The sequence below is a fragment of the Hesperophylax consimilis genome, chromosome 19 (assembly GCF_061612785.1).
Source record: "Hesperophylax consimilis isolate HC1 chromosome 19, BYU_Hcon_1.0, whole genome shotgun sequence".
In the NCBI taxonomy this organism is placed as follows: Eukaryota; Metazoa; Arthropoda; class Insecta; order Trichoptera; family Limnephilidae; genus Hesperophylax; species Hesperophylax consimilis.
Genome location: NC_142854.1, coordinates 11,411,686 through 11,437,762, shown reverse-complemented (window position 1 = coordinate 11,437,762; position 26,077 = coordinate 11,411,686).

The window sequence follows — 26,077 nt, the reverse complement described above, 5'->3', positions numbered from 1 at the left end:
TCCTCAACCATCATTCGACAAATTATGGATATTATTCACCATTGTCCAGAATGTGTAGACTGGTCAACTCAAGTCAAAACCTTAACTTTTTTGGGATAAGTCTGAATGATTTTTGCCAGTCGCTAAACAAGTGACGGAATATTATAAGTGTCCTGTGGTCCTGACCCACGGCGTAGTCTTGATTTGATTCGACTTGTCACTTTGTTTTCTTATATTATATCTGCCTTATGTCTTTGCTTTTATGTACCTTTGTCTACTCCTGTATTTTTCATTTTACTATATTCGTGTTATTATTTTGTAATTTGGACGATGTCCGTTAATAAATAAATAAATAAATCTTAAAAAGGCCTACAAAAAAAGTCCGTAATATTTTATTAATTTACTAAAATATTTCCCATGTAAATATTAATAATTACATAATAATATATACACAAGTTATAAATAAATATATGAACAACCAGAAAAATCAAATGAATACAAGAAATCATTTTCCAAACGTCAAGAAAATTATAAGTATTAAGCATTTTTGAAATTTATTTTAATATACGGTATAAAATATACCATATACAGTAAATTATAAACAGTGACATCAGAAAATATACAATTATCAGAAACTCTAGATGGATATAAAAAGTTAGAGATACAAGTATATGCAAAATACATGTCTTTTATGTAGACTAGGTTAGATTGAAATATATGATAGTAAGGATACATGATATAATATATTACAATAGCTAAAATGTATGCATTTATTTTCAGGTTTTGGTTGAAAGTAGGTAAGTGCTAATCAAGCTGTTGGTTCACCGTATTGACCAAAGTTTCCTGTTGCCCCAGGCAGTTCATTTTATGTACATATTTATTTGACTTTTTACGTAAGTATGAGTAGACTTATATTTTATTGGTCATGATTTAAAAGATATGATATTAAAGCCTTTTTGTACCTAGCTTCGGTGCAGTTAAACAGATCCGCTACATCTGCGCATCTATTACTAATTTCATGTATTCTAGGTACAAGCGAGTGTTTGAAATGTTCAGTCTTAGAATTGTTACAATTAAAGAGGGTTTTAGAACGAGTATGCAAAATACTGTCGTTTAAAAAGTCCTTGTAACAGAATAGTCAATGTTCGGCACAAGTAGTTTGCAATACAATAGACATACGGGTACCTGCAACCCAATATAGTCAACCGTAAGTGTCACATTCTACCTGTTGTGTTATTAGGTATATTATTATAACTGGGGAATTCTGCGAAAGTCATTATATCAAAGTAGTAGATCTTTGCACTGTGAAGTGAAGAGTACCAATTGTTCCCTGCTAACCGGAGCCAGTGATAACTATGACAACCCCAACACTAAGATATGTTGATTTATAATTGCTGTTTTTAGGTTCAGTGACAAAACAGAAATGTGGAGAAAGAGATCAAACAAACAAAACCTATCATGTTCTGTTTTATCTGCTTACCATATTTTGAAGATGTTTCGTCGAATGACCAAAATAAGCGAATAACAGATGATTAATCAATTAATAAACAAGAGGAAGATTGATCAGATGAGTAAAGATGACGTTGAACCTTATGGATTCGCAATCTTCGTGACTTCTTCTTCTTCTTTAGTATGGTGGGGGGGTCAGATGGGGACATCTAGGTCTGCGAGACATTCTAGGAGCTCAGGTGTCGCCATGTGAACCTCATCAATCCCGCCGGGGAATGAATGGAGCAGGCATTCGTTGACCAAATGGTAGTGTGTCAACTGCCACACGCAACGGTTGTGTCCGCCGCGCTCTTCGCGATACCACTGGCACGTTATTGTTACCGCGCTTGTAGGTAGTGCAGTGAGTGAAGCGGATACCAAATTAAGTGGGCCTCCAACTACAAACTATATCGCTATTTAAGGGGCCGAAGACCGATAGGTCTCCCGGCCAAGGGTAATCGATAAATATCTTCGTGACTGCTACACGGAGAAAGAGATTACTGATATAAAAGACTGATAATTTATTAAAAATCTTGTAAAATTATGCAGGCCTTCAACGATTGAATTGACTATGACAGCGGAACACGTACTCATACAAATACCGATATTGATATTGAAATAATGATATTGTCGCATTCCGACATGATATTTATTAGGAAAAGAACACTTATTCTGGATATATTCTGAATGACTAAAATTTTATCGGGAAATTGACATGCTATCACATTTTTATTTATTTATATTATTGTACAAATTACATATTAGGAAGCTTTGCCTGTCCAACTAGGAAAGTTTCCCGTTCCAGGACAGAAATCAGGATCATTTTTCTCCGTTTGCGAGAGCAGTTCCGATGAGATATTCCAGCTGCAGTCTGCAGAGGGAAGATTGTCCTGATGATAGCCTACCGGAATTGGAATACGAGAGGGCATCAGAAGCAGAAGAATGTGAATTTTGCTACTTATTTACTAAATAAAAAATAAAAAAAACTTGAGGACTACAACTGCTGCGTGAACATCTAATAATAAAGTAAACATTAATGTTTTGTCAAAAATTTTTTTACTTTAACAAATAATCATCAAATAGAATAATTGTTTGAAATAGATGGCTTTGGTAACTTATTAGCTTACTAGCCTTGTTTGGTAACCAGATCTCAATAGCCAGGTACTTACCAACCTTTCGTTTACCTAATCCTTTACCTTCGTAACTTCATTATTCCCACGCAATTCCCAAAACCAATTATTATTCATAGGTCCAGAGGCGTCAGAAAATTTTTGTACGAAATTATGTACTAGCACAGGATGGTTTTACTAGGAAATCATGCAGAGCATCATATTCATTATAATATTGTCTATTCTGGAAGATCCATCAACAATGCCTATGCTAACGACAACTGCTGTCTGCCTACAGCTATATTTTATCCGTATTTTGGACCCGTTGCTCGCCAAAACGAGAACTTATGTCTGGAGAAATACATCGTCGCAAAATGCTTTGCAGGAGAAGCAGAGAAAGTTCACCATTTCGTTGAAGTGATCAAATGTGAGTTATGTCCGGAACTAGAGTATTCTTGACTCTCCACGTATCACAGTAAGTGGTAAAATAAGTCGATGAGTATATACCCCGATAAGTCGATGACAACAGTGGAGACTCGGCAACGAGAAAACGACTAAAGATGGAGAATAAATAGTGACCACAATTTTGATGAAGATTCAGACTTCTCCCGACTACAGAAAAAAAATCAATAAAGCACATAAATAGCCATATTGAAACGATATGTATTTTTTTCTCTTAAGACTTCGAGATATTCAATGAAATTGTTATGTCTGGCAGTGAATCACCCAGTGATATTATCACCATACATTATACGACTGTGTTAAAATTTCGGACAGCAGGATTTTCACTGACTTGGTATTTCTATGTAAAATTATGAATTGTGCACTATTTAGTTAGTCTTGATGCTTGCATTGATAAGTTATCGGATTGCACTACGTAATACTAGAAGTCAGGATTTATTTCGGTGCAGAAATTCTGAGACTAACCACCATAATATGTATTCATCGTTGTCCGGAATAGGAGTCAGTAGACATCTTCAGTTTATCACTAAAAAAATACAAATGATTGTTCCTGAGGCAGTTAATATTTTTTACTCTTTCCTATGTAAAAGCCCATAAAAGGGGTGTTTATAAATAAATGTAGTGATAATCAGCATATTTTATTTCCAGAATGCAGGTTCACTTTAGATTCCATATCTTTGTAGCAAGGAATCTCCTGCATTCTGGACGTATTTTATGTATATAATGCCGGTTCACTTAAGATTTTATATCGTGTAGCAAGGAATCTCAAGTGAACCTGCATTCTGGACGTATTTTATGTATAGAATGCAGGTTCACTTGAGATTCCATATCTTAGCAAGGAATTTCAACATTCTGGACGTATTTTAGGTATAGAATGCAAGTTCACTTGAGATTCCTTCGTCATTCAGCGAAAATTGTTATTATTTGTTAAAATTAGGACAAAGTTACAATACTTACTAAAAAATTATATTTTGCATTGTTGCTACAAGGTATGGAGTATATTTACTGTCAAGCCATGCAATACCAGCGTACTTAAACAATTGTGGGTTGAATGATAACATGAGAACGGTTCGCATATCATGTCCTAAATTACGTTAAATAATTGATTGACTTAGGTTCTTAGTGATGTTGGAACTACGGATTTCTTGAATTTGCGCTGCAACAGAGCGAGACCTCAAATATATGTATCAAGCTCAAGTGCCGGCTTTGACCGGAAATCAGATGTCGATAACAATTTTCCTATTATTTGAACGTCGAGTGTGCCTTGGTTGATGGCCTCTCGCCAGGGCGATACTGAGAGTATCTTCCACTCTGAAACGTGTCGTAAACGTACTAAACATTATTTTTAGTGGTTTCTCATTGAAAACTTTAATTCTGGTCACCCTTCCAGATACAAAATAATAATCACACCATGATTTACAGCCTCTCATGATGAACGTGTTAACTTTCATGTCGTTTGCCGGTACCTACTAAGTGAAATGATTTCAAAGGCGAACGGAAAGAGATGTTACCGGGTTATTTACGATCAGCTAATTTTGCAGGAAGTTGCTAATTTAAAGAATTGATTTTTTTTAAACGTCACTGTCGTAGTCATGTTGGTCAGAATCCTGCAAAGAAAATTTTTCGAAAAGTGAGTTGTAAGTGTATTTTTATTTTTTTATTATTCTTTATAAGCACCCGCTAAACTTCCAAAGCAGTTGGTCAAATTTGAAAAATTCTTTAATTAAATAATAATTTTGCTCTTAAAGAATGAAACAAAAAACATTATACACGGTGTCCGGAAACTCGTAGTACAAGCGGGAAACTGGAGAATCTACACCACATGGGAAACCCAAAAAAACATAAAGTCTTTTGATTTGAGCATTTTCAAAAAAAAAAAAACCAAAAAAAAATATTTTTCGGCTATTTTAGGGTTAAAGTTTTTTCTGGTGTTTAGGGTTGAATAACAGATGTTTTAACCCTGCAGAGCAGAAATATTTTATGATTACACCGGGTTAAATGAAGGGTGATTTCAAAATAATGCTTCAAATCCGAGTTTCTTTATTTGTTTTACTTTCAAATAGTTTTAATTAGTTGGGTACTTTGATATTCAGTAATAATTTTTAAGAATTTGATTAAAAAAAATAAATAAAAAAAATAAAAAATCAACTTCAAACTCGATTTACTCGATAACGAAAGCTCAAATAAAATAAAAAATATACTACAAAATCGACTCCAAATGTGATATAGATTCACCAGTTTCCCGCTTGTACTACGAGTTTCCGGACACCCTGTATAGAATACACCATCTTTGGGGATTTTCGGGATAAGAGGAACTGCTGGCGGGTGTACAAAGTATTCAAACTAATTCTAAAAACTAGATTAAACATTTCGATTTAATCAATGTGTACAAATATGTACATTCAATTGTGTTCTACCAACCTCCCCCTTTAAGGGGTTGTAAGATCCCCGTCCCTGCTCCAACACATGCGACTTTTGATCATCCTCATTATGTTTCCCTTTAAAACTATAGAATGTTGATGCTTCTGTTTTGGTCCATACTGTGAATATGATTTTATTCTAAGTTATTGTTTGTTTTATGCTGAAATTTTTGTTACTATTCACTAGTGTATAAATATGAATCCATCATGTAATTACACACGGGGGGTCTAGACTCTAGAGTAGTTTTTTAGATTTCGTTCAATTAAAAAATGAGTGTCTTTGTGGTGTGCCTCGAAGGAGTAACTATTTGTTACGTTTAACAGGGAAGGAAAGGGCTGGGTCTCCTCTTCTGTCTTCTTTAAAATGATTTCCCTTTAAGCACATGAAAATTAGCCCTAACAAATGCAAGTGTCAAAAATAAAAATTTATACACCTTCTAATTTCTGTCGTTTTCAGCAAAACAACTCATATATGTCGATAATTAGTTGGGACATACCTACCTAAATAAATGTGCATAATTTATCTGTAACAGTTTCAGTTGATAAATTTTTTTGCTTTCTTATAAAATTATTTACAAAATAAATGAAAACCAGTTTTGTGCTTGAAATCGAACGATTCTAGACTCCGTTTGTCAAGCGATTTTAATGCCTATTACCTACAATATAAGGTATACCAAGAATATACACATTTTTGGTTTGTAGCTTCCTCTTAAGTGGTGCATTTGATTCATTTTTTATATTCATTGGCATCTTGTTAAATATAAAAGGTCAAAGAAAAGTGAATGTTCGTTGCCCGTATTTATTATAACTAAGATAAATATAAAATTACATCATTTAGTTGAATACTGATATAAACACACCATTATCTTTCTACATATTGTTCATTAAAAATGAGGATAGTACCTACTTATATAGTTATCTTACTTTAAACATAAAAAAAGCAGCCGAATTAATTATCTCTGCAAATTTTTTTCTTTCATCATGATTTATGAAAGCGTAATACTATTAACCAAGTTACACTGCATATATACAATTAAATCATCATAAATAGACCCTTGCTTATGTAGAGGTTTAGTGCATGGATCGAAAAATACTTTAATTTAATAATAATTTTGCTTTTGAAGAATGAAACTTCTTCTGTTTTCGTACCATATTATTATAACTTTTTTTTTTATATTTACTCCACACAGGAGGCCCTGAAGAAAATAATTTCCCTCAGGGCCTATGTCATCTTTGGGGATGCTGTGTGGAGGGTCTTTTTGTGGAGAGGAAGGAGTGAACATGGGTCTTGAAGAGTCCCATGTTGTAGGAGGGAGGAAACACAGAGGCCGGCAGTTCGTTCCACAGCCGAGCTGTTGAACTTAAGAACGAATCGTAGAAGCGACCCGTTCTCATGTGACAAGTGTCAACTGTGTACAAATGTTGGGCGCGCGTTTGGCGTGTATCCCGACTACGCACCGGTGCCGAAGGGATCAATGACGCTAGTTCCTCAGAGCATCTTCCATTGTAATACCGATAGAACAAGGACAGCATACCTACCTGACGCCTGTGTTCTAAAGATTGCAGTCCGTTTGTTAAGATTGGGGAATCTATCAAACGGACCGCCCGTTTCTGCACAGAGTCAAAGGTTTTTTTCAGGTATTTTGGGGCTCCAGACCAGAGATGGCTGCCAAATTCGACAGTAGGGCGCACTTGCGATTTGTACAGGGTGAGCAGTTGTGTACTATTAAAGTATCTGCGGGCCCTGTACAGTATGCCCAGCTTCTGAGATGCCAACTTTACTCTGGCTTCGATGGAGCCCCCGTACCTGAGCTGGTCACTTATAGTTACACCAAGCATATCAATGGAAGGCCTGTTCGGAAGATTGCTTCCGTTGAAGGAGACTAGATTATCATTTGGATCCCTTTTAGACGTAATCAGACAGGATTGGGTCTTTGAAACATTAAATTCGACGAGATTATTTTTACCCCAGGAGGAAATACTCTCGAGATAACCGTCCATTCTCTGCTTCAAAGCCCTCCGAGCCGTTGGAGTTTGTGTGCCCTTTGGGGGCTTATCAAACAAAAAGCTATCATGAACTGTACTGTCATCCGCGTAACAATGAATCGATGCACATGTCAAAAGGTCATTGATGTGCAACAAAAACAAAGTCGGAGACAGAACCGATCCCTGTGGGACGCCAGCATTTATGGAGTGCGAGGAAGAGGTGAAACCGTCAGCAACCGCCTGAATCGACCTATCCCTTAAAAAGTCAGCAATCCACGTACACAGGGATGCGGGAAGTCCGTAAGAATGCAATTTGTTGACAAGTCCTCGGTGCCAGACCCGGTCAAAGGCCTTGGATATATCTAGTGCGACCGTTTGGGTCTCACCGTGACGTTCCAGGCACCGCCCCCAAACATGCGTCACATACGCGAGAAGATCACCGCACGAGCGGTTCCACCGGAATCCGTATTGACGGTCGTTGATAATTTTGTTCTTCTCGAGGTATGTGAGCAGTTTGTCGTTGATCACACGTTCCATCACTTTGGACAGAACTGATGTGATCGCTATGGGGCGGTAGTTGGCCGGGTTGGAGCGGTCACCTTTCTTGGGAATAGGGTGAATGACCGCTTTTTTCCAACCAGAGGGCACAGTGCCACACTTCAGGGACATTTTGAAGAGCTTTGTCAAAACTGGAACTATTTCCGCAGCACACCTCTGCAATACCAGGGCAGGTATTCCATCAGGTCCACTAGCTTTGTTAACATCGAGCCCCCGTATGACGTGGAGTACATCCCGATGCCGGATCCTCAGCTTTTTCATATAGAAGCCGCAGTGAGGAACCGACGGCAGAACAGCACCCCCGTCGTCGAGGGTCGAGTTTTCCGCAAACATTTTCCCTAATAAGTTAGCCTTTTCGGTGGCGGTGTTTGCTAGTGAGCCGTCAGGTCTGGTAAGAGGTGGCAAATTGGGTTTGCAAAAATTTCGACCTATTGAGCCCGCAAGCGACCAGAATGCTCTGCTGCCATGCGGGCAGGCAGCCAGCTTTTTGCTGATCTGCAGGTCGTGTTCGAATTTTGACCTATTAATGATTCTCTTGCATTCCTTTGCCGATTTGTTGTATGCTGATCTGCTTTCGGGCGTTCGAGATGTGTTGTAGGCTCGGTAAGCCGCGTTTTTTCGTCGAACTGCTTCGGAGCATTGTCGACTGAACCACGGCTTTGAGCCCACACCAGTTTCTTTAGTAGTCGATTTATGAAGCCATCCATCGCCGATTTGATGACTTCACCAATCTCCTGGACACATCTTGAAGGGTCCGAAGTCCGAAAACAAACAGCTGACCACGGAAAAGCGTTGAAATGGGCCCGCATACCGAACCAATCTGCTGACCTATAGTGCCACACTTTTCTCCTCAGTCTCTCATTGGTTGGTCTGAGGCTAACAGGGATTGATGTCGTCACTAGGCAGTGGTCAGATGATCCCAAAGGCGCTGTGACGTCAATCTTATAACCGTGTGGCACAGTAGTTAAGAATAGATCTAACAGATTGGAGCGGTGAGTCTGGACATCAGGAACCCTTGTAGGCTCCTGAACTAATTGCTCTAATCCGTAGCAAATGGCAAAGGATTCCGCCTGTCGGCCAGCCAAGTCCGTTGGGCCTGAGAACTTCAACCATGGTTCGTTATGAACATTGAAGTCCCCCAGAACAACAAACTCGGCCGAAGGGTAGCGGGGCAAGAGATCATCAATAGTATCGCTCAAATGTTTGAAGAGCTCGGAAGTGTCTGATTCGCTATGGTTCGGTGAGCGGTATAGACATGCGTAGAATCTTGCCGTACTGGCAAGATTGACGCGCACCCACATTACGTCGAATCTGGAGTTTTCCAGACTCAATAGTCGTACACAGTTGACGTCAGCTCGACTATAGAGGCAGACTCCTCCTTTGAGTCGGAATTTGCTTGCGAGGGTAAAGCCCGGGCAGTCCAGATAGGAGGAGTCTGGCGGCTCGGCTATCTGAGTTTCGGATAGGAAAAGAAGGTTGTGACGTTGGGACAAAAGATGGTGATGGACGGAATTTAAATTTGTGTGCAGGCCGCGAATGACTGTTAATATGTTTTGTTTGTTTTCTGCTGAAACTTTTATTAACGTTAATTACTATAAACATGAATCTATCATGTAAGTACACTTGAGGGTATAGACTATAAAGTAGTTTTTTTACATTTCGTTCAATTAAAAAATGAGTGCCTTTGTGGTGTGCCTCGACGGATTAACTATTTGTTACGTTTAACAGGGAGGGAAAGGGCTGAGTCTCCTCTTATGTTTTCTTTAAAATGATTTACCTATAAGTACATGAAAATTAGCCCTAACAAATGCAAGTGTCAAAATTAAAAATTTATACATCTTCTAATTTTTGGAGCTGCAGTATATTAATACCAATATTTTACTAATTATTGAAAAATTCAACACGTTTTCAGCAAAACAACTCATATATGTCGATAATTAGTAGGGACATACCTACCTAAATACATGTGCATAATCTATCAAAAGTGTAAAAATCTAATAAAATGAATATTCAAGCCTTCTAAAATTGTTATGTAAAGTTTTATCAATAGCAATGCATTATTTATGTTGGAAATTGAATAAGTTACATACTTACTACTAATAAACGTATTTTAAACTTTACACAACTGATAAACAACTTTAAATGTAGGTTAAAGGTACATGATTGCTTATCATTTGTTTAAAATATTTAACACATTTATTAGTAAGGGAGCTTTAAAATATATATTTTTAAATGATTTAAAAGACAATGCTAGATAAAGAAATATGGTGGAATTTTAACAGAAGATGTATTATTGCATGCAGGCAGATGGACGGATGTAATAAAATCAACAAAAATTTCGTCAAAAAACCACTTTGATTTTTTAACACAATGATGTTCGACTTGTCAAAAGTTATGCCTCGAAAATACTATTACCTTGGAGACCAAGAACGCTATGAACTTACCCATGCATCGGCCCAATACAAATTTCGAATCGACGCTAACTTTTTACCATTAATTCCTACGGGGATTGGTCGCATTATCATAAAAAAGCTAAACACCCTTCTTCACTTTGGCGCACTTTACAAAGGGCCAACTCGTTAGAAATGCGTGGTTTATGGACGCAGTTTGGGAACAGACAAATGGGATATTTATTTTCTGATAAAAAACGCCAAGGGTTTAATTTCTCCCAGAGGAAAAGACATCCTGACTCTTGGATACAAGGTAAAAGCTGACACGAGTGAAGCATGTCAAATGTCAACCCCTTTAAAAAGATTATCGGCAAACAGAAATAAAGAAAAAAATATGGCATGTAAAATTTATTTTCGAATTCCCTAAGGCAATTTTCTTAGGATCTATGGCAACAAATTAACTGCATCGTTGGAATTTCAATTGTAATGATGGACTGTACACGACTCGAAAAAAACATCAATTTACAAGGCTTTAGCTAGCCTCGGGATCTGATACTAATCACCATGTACACCGAATCTTTGGATTTGTGATAATGATTAACATGATTCAATGAAAATTTGTAATTGTTCAATTTTGGATGGGGGTTTGGGTACCGTCGCCCCGGGAACTATTTATTGGATAACCAACACCCCTGCCATAGGTCACCCCAAGTGGTACGCTACGTTAATATATCTATGGACCGTATACGATTTAATTATGAAAAAACAGCTACCAAATCTGGATCTTGCGAGCCCTGGGCGCATTGAACAAAAAATTAGTACATTCACGTTGTATTCGTCGCTCACGTGAATATTTTTTTGACATCAGTAAATATTATTTATGTAAACAGGATTATACTCACCAATACATTATTTTGTAACTAATATACAGATTACTATAAATAAATACATCACAAATCAAAAAACGTAGTTGATAATTAATTCATAATTCAATTAAGATATAGTTGGTAAAATACCATGTATAGAATAGACATTTTAATCATGTTTATCATAATTTAACCAATCACGACGCCATTCTCTGTAGGGGATTAGAATGGAGAATGGTTTTATAACTACATTATTTAATTTGTGTTGATCTTTAATATCTATCTGGGACGGCCCTTACATCTTCTTCCATCTACTTACGCGTCAGATATTCTTCTGACACTTCTTTCTCTATCCATCCAATTATCCAGATTAACCAAATTCTTCAATTATTTCGGGCAGTTGGGTATCTTGTGAGATGTCATACAAAAGCTGTAACAAGAAAAAATATAAAGGGAACGAAGTGGGATTAAAAAAAGATTAGTTTGAATGGTATCTAAAGATAGCTGTAATTTGTACACGAATTTGTGAAGGTAGTATGTAAAAAGTATATACCTATTCTTTAAAGATTTCTCACATAGTAATTTGGCTAATTATCACAAAAATATTTGTAAAAACAGAATATTATTATTGTACCCCACGTGAAAAGAATCGCATAAAACCACGGACAAAAGATGGATTGTAAACTTCTAAAGCTACTCGTAAACCTTTGTCCTCTCCCAGCAAATAAAATGGGTTTAGAGATGTTCCGATGGTAGTTAAAAAATAATGTTCGCTTTATTTCGGCTCTCGGTGACAATGATAAGAGATACACGTGGAGTGTGATAGAGACGTAAACTCCTTGTTTCCAAGCCCAGAGATCACGGTGATGAGAATTTCATATAATATGTATAATTATAATACAAACTACATAAATGTCCATACTACATAATAGAAATAACATGGCATTTATATAGCGCAGTTTAGTGTCATTTCACTTTAAGTGCGCTTTACTATAACAAACTCTAAACGGTAAATTAGTATTAGTGGTCATGTTCTTAAAATTATTCCTACAGCGTGCCTTTATCAATACAGATCTAATATTATAACACTAAACATACTGTTTATACAAAGTGGTGACATAACTTAGAATAACAACAACAGAAGGTCAGGACAAAACAAGAATATTAAAACTAAAACATAATATAACACAGGAGGCAGTTTGTGCTCAGAAATTAGAATCTTCTGAGCAGACATTTAAAAAAGGTACAATAAGGAGGCAACCGAAACCAAACAATTATCGAAAGTTTGAGAATACGGCTTATTATAAAATATTGAAAAGAAGTTGAGGTTTATGAATGGTAAGATTTTTTAAATAGTTTTGTTTAACGCCCGTTTAAATTCAGCCAAATTCTGGAGATTAGTAAGAGCTGAGGGAAGTCTCTCGACCATCCGAGAAAAGAATTTTGTGCGTATTTCGGTTTAAAATGTTTTATGTAAAATAAGGTTTTCGATCTGGTATTGCGTTCAGGGCAATCTTTTCTAGTAGTTTGAATATTTTCATTTCGGTTAGTATAAGTTTGGTATAGAGGATTCCAAATAATAGATGCAAATTCGAGATGAGATTTTAAATTATGCCATTTGTAGTTCACATGTAAATTGTTTATTGAATAGTTTTGTGATGCGCAGAATGAAGCCAATTTTTATAATAATATTGAGGGCTTTGTCGGAATTTTGTACCAAGTCGGTAGTGTATTTACACCTTCACAAATATGCAGGATCCGCAAATGGAACAAAGGAAACCGCTTGCAAAAAAACGCCATTCAATCATTTTACTACGTGAGACGCATGCAGATGAATAGTAGATGGAATTTACACATAAATCGTTATTTTCATTTAGTTATGAAAGTATGCGAAGAAAAATGTTAAACCTTTTTTGTGTGGCAAGAGATTAACTGCTTCGACTTTGTTAGAACCACTAAAGATATAATTTTATGGAAATGTGTTGTGGCTGTATCTGGTGTGCCCGAAGTAAGGTCAATTTTGACTCATTTTAGGTGAAATTGATCAAATTATTTAAAATGTGTAATTTCTGTCTTGAATTGATTATCAATTTTCGTAATAATATATTAAAACAATTTTAAACTTTAAAAAAAAATCATCTTTGTAAAAAAAAATCATTGTATACCATTCGTGTTACTCTTCTACACTACAATTTATTACCTTACCTCTCTTGAAGGTTATGTATACTAGTAATAGTTAAAAAAATAATCGTACCAGTCTAAAGATGGCTATAATTAACATATTGAGACATTAAGACAAATCAAAGACTTGGCATCACTTTTCAGTGAAATCTTTCATTTGTTAAACACATAACAGAAATCTCTAATAAGGGCTTCAAAATTTTGGGATTTATAACTGGGCTAGCCAGAAATTTTAACAATATAAAGTGTATTAAATTGTTATATTTTACCTATATAAGAAGTCAACTTGAGTATAATTCTCCTGTCTGGAACCCACATTGTAATATACATGTACAAGCTGTTGAAAGAATACAAAACAAAATCTTACGTTTTATAATTTTTTGAATGAGTATTCCAGCAATTATTTTGAACTACAACACTCTGTTAAATTATATGTATATCCTCAAATTGAAAGACGGAAGAATTTTCACTGACTTGGTATTTCTATATAAAATTCTAAATGAATTAGTTGATAGTCCGGTATTGCTAGAATCGAAAAGCTTCCGGATTCCACAACGTAATACTAGAAGTCAGGATTTATTTCAGTGCAAAAATTCTGGGACTAACTACCAAATGTATTCCTCTTTGCCCAGAATACTAACGGAGGGAAACAATTATACCAAGTCAGTGGACGACATCTTCAATTTATCTTTAAACAAATATAAAATGTTGTTAATGACGCAATTCAGTGATGTACAGTAAATAATGTATATTTCTTAATATTCATATGTAAAAGCCCCGAAAAGGGGCGTTGATTATTAAATAAATAATGTCCAAAATGAAAATTACATTGAGCTATCTGGGACATTGCAGTCGAAAGGTTTGTATAGAGATATTGGCTATAAACAAATAAATGATTTCCAAAAATAATTAAAATTTTATCGTTTAAGAAGAAGGTAATACTAATATAAACATGAAACAGAACAAGACACAAAAATAAAAAGATAACGGTCACAACTAGGAATTGAACCCGGGATCTCTTGACTTACCGGGGCAGGCATCTCAAACCACTCCACCATTGGGAACTATTACTTATGAAAGTGATGAAACAAAAACTTTATTAACTGGGTTAAGGCGATGCACTACGTCGTGTAATATTTTAAATTGAGCCGCTATCAATAACAACCCTAACGTAGATGGCGATAAGGTTTAAATTCCCGCTTAACACTATCCGCCTGTTTTGATTTATGCAAGAAAAAAACGTGCCTTTTATTTTATTTTGTTGATGTTCAGGCATAAATATTAATTTTTTTTTCGATAATTTTATAAATAACTTAATTTACCACATTATACAATAAAATCATACAGTAAAATGGGTTCGTAAGTAGGAGATTTTGAACTTTAAAGCAATTTTCATAGGCCTTTACATTATTTTTTTCTGAGCTTATAAAAAGACAAAGGCCAAGATGTATTCTACTCGCAGTATTTAACTAAAACATCTGAAACATTTCTAGGCGACCAAGTTTTCAAACCAAAAACAGATGATTTTGCATTACTACGTATGGCATCGCCTTAAGTAGGTTAGGTAAGGTTAAAAAAATAATTTCATCGTTTCTAATGACTTTATATCACTTTTTAAAAGTCTGTTGAATTGTCGCTGTGTTGAGTTGTTTTTCCACCTATATTATTATTATTCCTAGATTTAACGGAAAAAATCAATGTGTTCATTCAACATCCTCTCGTCACACCGACGATCCGTACTGTCAGGCCGTGTTGTCAACCACGCTGACAACCGCGCCTGACTACTTGACAATTTGACCAGGTGAGACTGTGAGAAAACTACAAACTTGACACATCGTGACATCACGAAGCTACGCACCGCCGCACCACGTGTCTAGTTTTTTTTAAACCTTTTTTCGAACACCATTGATCGCAAACCTTTGAAATTAAAATATTATGTTTTATTAAAATGTATTTGTATTTTTTACTAGTGCATATCAATATAAATACGCAATAGTCTTAATGAGGTCGTCTACTAATTTAAAAAAAAGTTGTAAATTAATTATATTTAAAGTGTTAAGGCGAAGCTTAATGCCAAATCACCATTTTAATTAATCTTTATAACGAATTGGTGTACATTATGAACACCAAAAATATGCTTTAGATAAATTGAAGGTTTTCCAATCGTTTCGCTTGAGGAGAATACAAATAAAAAAATAAATTACTCTAATAAATATAAATTTAAACTACTAAAAAATATGTTTTTTCAATTGAAATATATGTACGCATAAAGGAAAAAAAAACTTAAAAAAAATACAGTATTATAGCTAAGATTATCTGTGACAGGTTCATTTGATTAACTTTTTTGCTTTCTTATAAAATTGTTTACAAAATAAATCAAAACTAGTTTTGTGCTTGAAATCGAACGTTTCAAAACTTCGTTTTTCAAGCGATTTTAATGCCTATTACCTACGATATAATTTATACCAAGAATATACACATTTTTGGTTTGTAGCTTCCTCTTTATAACGACGGTTTTTCGATGTGTCCAAAATGACGAAGTGATGAGCTTTCATAGTGAACTTGCGTAAAACTTGTGCAATGGTGTCTCGTGATGTCACAAGCTTTTCGGGCGGCTACAAATATCAAAAATTTGACGGATTCTTCGGTATTTTCCCAAAATTCAAAAATTCTATATTCAGTATGGTCTAAATAATGTGAAAATTAAACAAGAAAGGAGACGGCCTCTCGAAAAATTTGAAGTTAAAATTTTTAAAAGCCATTATAATGTTTTTTTTTTGATCTAAGAGAAATAGTTAGGATTCTGGTGAATTTTCCTGTAAACAAATTGCCAAGGCGCTGATAATACCTAACAACTAACACATCGCTCTTGAGATCGTTTTTCATGAAACAGCGCTACACAATCATAGTATAAATCATCCAAATATTATAAATTATAGTGATCACCTACCTAGACGTCTAATGGTTTGATAGATGATAGCCAACCTCCGATAAAGATAAGAAAATGACTCACTAACTCGTAGCAGTTTTGTACGACCTTTGATCTGTTCGCATGCAAATGGTAATATACCGCTGATCAAACCGACACAGAAATTTTGCTATTTTTATCTGTGAACTTTAAAACATCGGGGATTTATTTGCGTGTATCGGGGTGGTGAGCCGGGGCTAAAGTTTAAGCCAAACACCCATTAAAGTCGCAATAATCGTCGCTTAAAATGCTCCGCATGATGGAAGTCATTCAGACGGCTTTAAAATACATCGCTTATTTTATGCCGAGAACTGATCTTAGTTGACAATTAGGTAAGCCCCTTTGAAAAGTGTAAATTTAGTTTGTTTAAAACAACTTTAGTATATTATAAAAGGACGTAGAAAGGTTTATTGTCATCAGAGAGGTTGGAATATGACCTTGCGATTTACAGATCTTCCTAACCTGTAAATCGGTGTTCATTTGTTGCTGTTAAGATGTTGAACTCTCGAATTTACTAACGATAAATTGCGAAAATATTTTTTACAGAGGATTCACACGGAACTCGCGGTGTAACGACGGGTGGAGTAGCCAATCGCGGGTTTAGGACGCCAGATACAGAAATAATTATGCAAGTTACTGCTCTAGCAGTGATACCAGTGGTATAAAATATTGTTAAGGAAAAATATTTGTAATGCAAATTAAAGCAGTCCTTCCACAAGGAAAAGGTTGCTAAATGAATTATGTACTTTGAAAAATTGGAGTTCCTAGAACACTTAATTTGTGGATATGTAAAAATAACATACTGTGATTTTGTAAAAGCAGGTTACGACCTACCTTAATGACCTATATACTAAAAAAAAAATTCTTTCCAATCCCTCTGGTGTCGGACTTTGGTTACGTCCTTTCTCTGCAAGGATATCTTGACGAATTCTCCTATTGTCATAAACATTTATACATCATAAGGCACACTGTAGGAATAATTTTAAGAACATGACCACAAATACTAAGTTACCATTATTAAGTTAGTTATAGTAATATGACACAAAACTGCGCTAAAACTTCCGGTAATTGTTTGGTTTCGGTTGCCTCCTTATTGTACCTTTTTTAATTGTCTGTTCAGATGATTCTCATTTCTGATCACAAATTGCCTTCTGTTTTATATTATGTTTTAGTTTTGTCCTGTCCTGCTGTTATTGTTATTCTAAGTTTTGTCATCACTTTGTATAAACACTATATTTAGTGTTATAATATCAGATCTGTATTGGGTAAGGCGCACTGTAGGAATAATTTTAAGAACATGACCACTAATACTAAATTACCCTTTTTAAGTTTGTTAAAATAAAACGCACTTGAAGTGAAATTACACTAAACTGCGCTATATAAATGCCATGTTATTATTATTACTATTATCATTCAGGGCGGGTCCTGTGTAGGCGCAATCCGAGCAGCCCGCTCCCGGCGCCGACTTGCAAAGGCGCCAATAGCTAATACCTAACACAGCGCCTATGAGGTTTTTCCTTGCACCAGCGCAGTTTGGCTCAAGGCCGGCCTTGGCATCTATAGAGACATATTTTATTCGAGCTCTTAATAATCTTGACTTAAGACCCTTTAACCTCAGCAGTGGGAGGGATAGATTCATATGTTCGCCACACCTGAACACACCTACCTACAGTTTCCTACCCACTCCTCATACGTTTTCCTTCCCAGAACTTCTTCTCATTTCTTTCCTTAAACAGACCCTCCACACAGCATCCCCAAAGACGAACGGACTCTCAAAACGGTTATGCAAAGGAGGAAATAATCTTGGCGACACTGCACGCGTTTACATACTAATAAGGTTCATTAACCTTCTCACTTATTTTTACTAACTAACTAACCATCACGCCGTTTCCTAGCAGGGGTAGGCAGAGAGGACGGACCTCCAAACAACTCGGTCTTGGCACACATTTCTTGCCTCATTCACATTCATACATCGTCTCATACATACTCTTCTATTATTCTGACTCTTGACATGGCCCGCCTCGAGTATCTGATTCACTTGATCGTGCCATGTCTTCCTCGGGCGTCCCCGACTTCTGCTACCATTCGCATTTGCATCATATATCCTCCTTACACTCCTATCTTTGCTCATTCGCTCTATATGCCCAAACCATCTAAGCGTCCCTTTCTTAATCTTACTCATTACGCTTACATCAGCCTTGCACTCTTTGCCGATCTCCACATTCCTCACACGATCAAACATGGTTTTACCACACATACGCCTCAGGGATCTCATTTTAACAGTATTCAATCTACTTTCATCCTTTCTTTGCCAGTTCCATGCCTCACTTCCATACATCAGGGTAGGTACCAGCACTCCGTTGTGGACTGCTAACTTCGCTTCTTTGGACAATTTTATGAATTAATCAATTTTCTAATGATTAAGCAGTATACAATATTATCAATTAATTTATCAAGGATTAAAATGTGTGCAGTGTAACTTAATGATTGAATACATAAATCATTTCATTCATAGTCTTCCAGTCCTCAGTTCACACGTGTTTCGCGCGCCCAGCCGACCGTGCCGCTAGCTGTGTGGTTGTTTTTACCGTTTCTGGGAAGACTGACAAGCTGCAGACATAGAAATAAGGACGATCCCTTGATTGAAACTGACACCACACCGGCTGGAATTGAAAAACAAATCTGCATAATGAAGATTTTATTAATTATATTAAGATGACCTCTGTGACAGAGCGGTTGTGGAATAGGGCATTTTAGGTCACAAGTTTCGTCTTATCGACCAGCTATTGATCACCTTATCTAGCAATTATCATTACTTGTGAACATTGTTATTTTATTTAGTGAGATGGTACAATATATTATATTGATCAAAAAAAAAAATTAATAAAACCGAAACATTTAAATATGAACAATTCAAAAAGCAATCCGTGAAATTGGATAGTGATGTTTTGTACCCTTAATGTACATTGTACGTAAAACCTTGGCTATTTTTATTATTTTTCTAAAAATAATTCTCTAAAATTGTGTAAATTGAATTACGTTTATAGTTGATTTGAATATTGAATTATGATAATTTTTATGTACTTTTCCCTTTATAGTCATTTATTAAGGACTGTTTGTTTCAGAGAATTTGAAAGAATTCACAGGGATCGGTTCTGTCTCCGACTTTGTTTTTGTTGCACATCAATGACCTTTTGACATGTGCACCGATTCATTGCTACGCGGATGACAGTACAGTTCATGATAGCTTTTTGTTTGACAAGCCCCCAAAGGGCACACAAACTCCAACGGCTCGGAGGGCTTTGAAGCAGAGAATGGACGGTTATCTCGAGAGTATTTCCTCCTGGGGTAAAAATAATTTCGTCGAATTTAATGTTTCAAAGATTCAATCCTGTCTGATTACGTCTAAAAGGGATCCAAATGATAATCTAGTCTCCTTCAACGGAAGCAATCTTCCGAACAGGCCTTCCATTGATATGCTTGGTGTAACTATAAGTGACCAGCTCAGGTACGGGGGCTCCATCGAAGCCAGAGTAAAGCTGGCCTCTCAGAAGCTGGGCGTACTGTACAGGGCCCGCAGATACTTTAATAGTACACAACTGCTGACCCTGTACAAATCGCAAGTGCGCCCTACTGTCGAATTTGGCAGCCATCTCTGGTCCGGAGCCCCTAAATACCTGAAAAAAACCCTTGACTCTGTGCAGAAACGGGCGGTCCGTTTGATAGATTCCCCAATCTTAATAAACGGACTGCAATCTTTAGAGCACAGGCGTCAGGTAGGTATGCTGTCCTTGTTCTATCGGTATTACAATGGAAGATGCTCTGAGGAACTAGCGTCATTGATCCCTTCGGCACCGGTGCGAAGTCGGGATACACGCCAAACGCGCGCCCAACATTTGTACCCGGTTGACATTTGTCACATGAGAACGGGTCGCTTCTACGATTCGTTCTTAAGTTCAACAGCTCGGCTGTGGAACGAACTGCCGGCCTCTGTGTTTCCTTCCTCCTACAACATGGGACTCTTCAAGACCCATGTTCACTCCTTCCTCTCCACAAAAAGACCCTCCACACAGCATCCCCAAAGATGGCATAGGCCCTGAGGGAAATTATTTTCTTCAGGGCCTCCTGTGTGGAGTAAATATAAAAAAAAATATAAAAATTATTTCAATTTGTCGAGTAACTGGCCTATAAAGATATAGTAACAGAACGTCAATAGGACTTTCAGAACCCTTGAAAATAAATTTTGAAATTTGATGATTTTTTTTAAATTATCTGAAACAACCCGTCCTTAGTAAATACGAACAAATATTTATCAAGTCTTTGAATATTGTTTACTAGTCGACTTTTATTAATTAATTTCTTTTTGTTTCAAATGCACTTCCCATAAATACGAGCTACTTTTTTATTTGTAGCTCACCTTGTGAAGTCGTAGAATAGTTAGGAAAAAATATATATAATTTTCACACTGTTATAATTTGAAAGGTTATATTGTTTTTTAATAATTAAATAACAAAATTTAAATACTTACCGCAGAAAAGTCCCAACTGCTATAACTGGAACCAGCGGAATGTTATGAGACTGAAGCTCGCGGGGAGAGGAAGGTTGGAAAGCACACGGCTATGGTTTCGATTCTGAAACTTGGACTTTCAAAAGGAGGATAGTGGTAGTATTTTAAAATTTAAATAATTATTTTACTATTAAATTTAATTAGATGAAGTATGTTACAAACGCAAATTACCTCATCAAAATAATAATTTCGACTGTGGGTCTGTCTGTGATGATTGTAACTGTCTTTTAACGAGCTCAATTATTTTTTAAAAATTTATATGTCATTTTCCAAAATTCCTCCGTGGCCGAGGGTAAGGCTATCGACTAGCATGCCGAAGGTAGCGGGCTCAAATCCCGACGTGCGCATGTAAATTTTATTTGAATAATTTGTGTTATTTCACTATTTCTTCATTTAAAAAATAACATACAGGGTGTATCGGCACGTACTCGACAAACTTTAACCAGCTATTTCTTAGCACATTTGGAGTAAAAAATGTTATTGGCACTTTGCTGTCCGGTAACATTTTTTTCCATTAAAAATAAAAAATAAATAAAAAATCCACACTCCGTCACTGTCATTTGCATTGTTTCTCGTGTTCAACAGCTGTTATTAGCAAGTGTGTCAAAAAGTGTCCTCGCTCTTTCGTACACACTAAATAATAATAGTTAAAAATGAGACGAATGGTGCCTTGCCATTTCGTTGTGATTGTAAAAGCGCGCCAACGTAGGTACGTACGTACATTATTCAACGAAACTCGAACAAAATATTGCCAGACGGGTTTTTGAACTTTGACAAAGGATAAAACAGTGGTGACATGTGGTGAAAATATGAATAATAATTTTTTTATTAAAAAAAAATGTTACCGGAATGCAAAGTGCCCATAACATTTTTTACTCCAAATGTGCTAAGGAATAGCTGGTTAAAGTTTGTCGGGTACGTGCCGATACACCCTGTATAGTATACTTGCGGCACGTTCCAGAGTGGAAGATGCTCTCAGTATCGCCCTAGTGTAAGACCACCATTTAGAATTGAAAAATTGCTTGAAATGGCTTTATCCGTGTTTGGTGACCTGATCTTAATAGCCAGGTTTTTCACCACCTTACTCTTCCCCTTCTCCTTCCCCTCCTCACTTCCTTTAGCCTCACAACATACCCCGATTGGGATGCCATTGTCTCACTGGCTCCAGGCCATTAGGAGCAGTTGGGACTTTTGTACGGTATCACATAGAAAAAAAAAACATTTTAATAAATTTTAATGATTTGGGTACACTTACCATAGAAATTTTTGCAGGAATTGTCCTTGTTCTGAAACTTTCTATACATTCATTTTCAGTTCCACAAATCTTATAATATCCCATGATTTTTAACGGCTCTGCTCTCACTTTGTCCAAAATAATAATGTCTTGCAATAACCCTAACAAAGCTTTGAAACAATTATCAGAATTATTAGTACAATATTTGAAAATGGAATGGAACAGTTGGGAGTGTAGACTAGCGCCACGGCGACACGGAACATTACGAAAGATATTAAACTAAACAGCTCGTTTTGTGGTGTATATTGGAGGAGCATGTAAAAAGTTTAAAATTTAAAATTTTTGTTTCAGTTAGAATTAGTCAGACGATATCATGATTGTGTTACCTAATGATAGTAATAAATAACCTCTCCGGAATTATTTATCATTTGAAATCCCAGATTCCATAAATACATTTTATTTTAGAACTGATTCACTTAAAATAATATTTTTTTTTAGTTTATATATCTATCTATTTAGTTTATTTGATGCACATTTCAGAGTGGTAGAAATGTACTTTCAGAAATACCACCCTCGAAACGTTACTTGAAATGGCCTTAGCCATTTTTGGTGACCAGATCTTAATAGACAGGTACTTTCCCACTGTACTCTTCCTCATCTCCTTCCCACCCCAACTACTTTCTGCCTTAGCCCAATCGAGGATGCCATAGTCTCACTGGCTCGTGAGGGATGGGAGCAGTAGGGACTGAAAAAGAAAAACAGTAAAAAAATATTTTTTTAAGTTTTTCAAGTAGCGGTGAAGATCTCGCCAGTGAAGAGTTATTCTAAAGATTGAAAAAGATTTCCTTATTAGATCTCTTGTGGATTATTTTCTGCAGATATATAACTACATGTAATACTAATATATACTCTATTACTAACTCAGTTCTATTAACGTCTGCTTTGGTGAAGGACAGTGCAAGGCTGAAACGTTGGCTAAAGAAGAAGAAAGTGCAAAACGTCTCCAAAAATCCATCACATTTATAAAACCACTGGCAGAGTAACATAATAGCTTAGGTAGACAACTTTATCCACTCGCTTACCCCGTATTTTAACAAAAAACGATCAGGATTGCCCTGGAACAAAAGCATTACAAAGAATTTACCGCATTACATTAATTTATATGTAAGGGTATAAAGATAATATTTATTTTCATAAATGAATAAAGAGAAAAAAGTGTTTTTTCGTCATAAATTTTTTGTTGTTGTTGATTTTCAAATAAATAAAGATTTTTTTTAAACTTCTTGCGGGATACTATTTTTTAATTGTAGATTCATTATACTCCTTTCGTTTGATATCAAACGTAGTTGTCTTCCTGAAATGCTTAAACTTATAGGCTTACCAAACCTTTGCGGGTAAAACCGCCCTATTTTGCCAAATGATAGTATAAAGGAGCCCCGATATTTTGGCAATGGGATTTTTATAAAGATTACTAAAAATTGCATGTTTTACATAAAAGAAAAATATAATTCGATAACCCAAATAGCTTCAAAGGGTTAAAACATCAACTATTTTATCATCATGCATCAAGACTTCAAAACAAGCAGTATTAAAAATGAATTAAACGTTAAAAACGTAACGAACTGTACAGACAAAATATTCCGTGGGGATGAGTGTAGTGAACTTTATAATGACTTGACAGAGCACAAAAAATACTGTCTAAGATTATAATGTTCGCAAATGTGACCTCAAAACAATCAATTCTAATGTTTTTGGTACCAAATTAATAAGGAGACTATGCTTAAACAATCTTGATACTATAATATAAATAATTCTTAAGTTATTGTTGTTTGTGTTAACTAAATTTCAGTTATTTAATACAAAATACAAAACATATTTATGTTTTTATACTAATTGAAACGGAAGAGAATAAGGAACTATATAACACATAATGGTTACTTATAAATATATTAATTTTTGTACTGACAAATCTTCAGTAATAGAAAAAATAATCGTTAAACGTCTCTAAATTTTGACACTTAAACAACTTAACATATATCAAGGTTTTTACCCTAAAATCTTTAGTAAAAAAAGTCCGATTCACGAAGAAAGAAGTATTATTTATATGGATATAGTACATAAAATTTTAGAAAATAAATAGAAGAGTAACGGAGGACGAACCTTTTTACAAAACGGTTTTTCCAAAAAGTGGACTAGGCTGATTTAAATGTTTCCCATGTAGGTCCACTTTTGTGGTCCAATGCAAGTTATTTAAAAAATGTGTATTGTAACTACCCAAACACTCCTCAAAATTTTTCACACTTGTTTGGCAACACCACACGTGCATTAGACAATTTGGAATATTTCAAATTTGGAACCCCCACAACAAGCGTGGCGCCACCAACTTATTGTTTTATATATCATCATTCACTTCTGGGCGGGAACATCCGCCCTGTGCGACATCCGTGTCCGGTAGGCGCGACCTCAAACCAAATAAAACTTTTCAAAAATATAGAAAAACGATTTTCATAAAACTTTTCTATCATAATTACACATTAATTTTAATAGATTCATGCTTTATCTACATCTGAGATAATTGCTTAAATTGATATTTTGTTTGTTTATCGATACTAATAATAATAATAATATTGGACAATTTGTATAGCGCCGCTTTTGTGAGATATCACCTCAGAGGCGATTTACATTTGCAGGTAATATAAAAAATATAAATATTACAAAAATAAAGTGAAGTTACGTAAAGTAAAATGAAGAACAGGAACAGGTGAGACTCTGCAGCAAGAATCCTAGATGGTGAAGAAACTGGATCAGATGCTGCAGCGAGAGAGTCCACCGCGTCCACCAACCGTGCCAGCACGAGGTTCGTCATCCGTCCAGGTATGTGTCTGCTGCTAATATAGCGCTGACACAATATCCTCAGATAGATACCACACCTTGGCAGAACCGCTGTGACGTTCGACGAAGATTGAAGATGGGGATTCTGCAGCAAGAATCCTAGATGGTGAAGAAACTGGATCAGATGCTGCAGCGAGAGAGTCCACCGCGTCCACCAACCGTGCCAGCACGAGGTTCATCATCCGTCCAGGTATGTGTCTGCTGCTAATATAGCGCTGACACAATATCCTCAGATAGATACCACACCTTGGCAGAACCGCTGTGACGTTCGACGAAGATTGAAGATGGGGATTCTGCAGCAAGAATCCTAGATGGTGAAGAAACTGGACCAGATGCTGCAGCGAGAGAGTCCACCAACCGTGCCAGCACGAGGTTCATCATCCGTCCAGGTATGTGTCTGCTGCTAATATAGCGCTGACACAATATCCTCAGATAGATACCACACCTTGGCAGAACCGCTGTGACGTTCGACGAAGATTGAAGATGGGGATTCTGCAGCAAGAATCCTAGATGGTGAAGAAACTGGATCAGATGCTGCAGCGAGAGAGTCCACCGCGTCCACCAACCGTGCCAGCACGAGGTTCATCATCCGTCCAGGTATGTGTCTGCTGCTAATATAGCGCTGACACAATATCCTCAGATAGATACCACACCTTGGCAGAACCGCTGTGACGTTCGACGAAGATTGAAGATGGGGATTCTGCAGCAAGAATCCTAGATGGTGAAGAAACTGGACCAGATGCTGCAGCGAGAGAGTCCACCAACCGTGCCAGCACGAGGTTCATCATCCGTCCAGGTATGTGTCTGCTGCTAATATAGCGCTGACACAATATCCTCAGATAGATACCACACCTTGGCAGAACCGCTGTGACGTTCGACGAAGATTGAAGATGGGGATTCTGCAGCAAGAATCCTAGATGGTGAAGAAACTGGATCAGATGCTGCAGCGAGAGAGTCCACCGCGTCCACCAACCGTG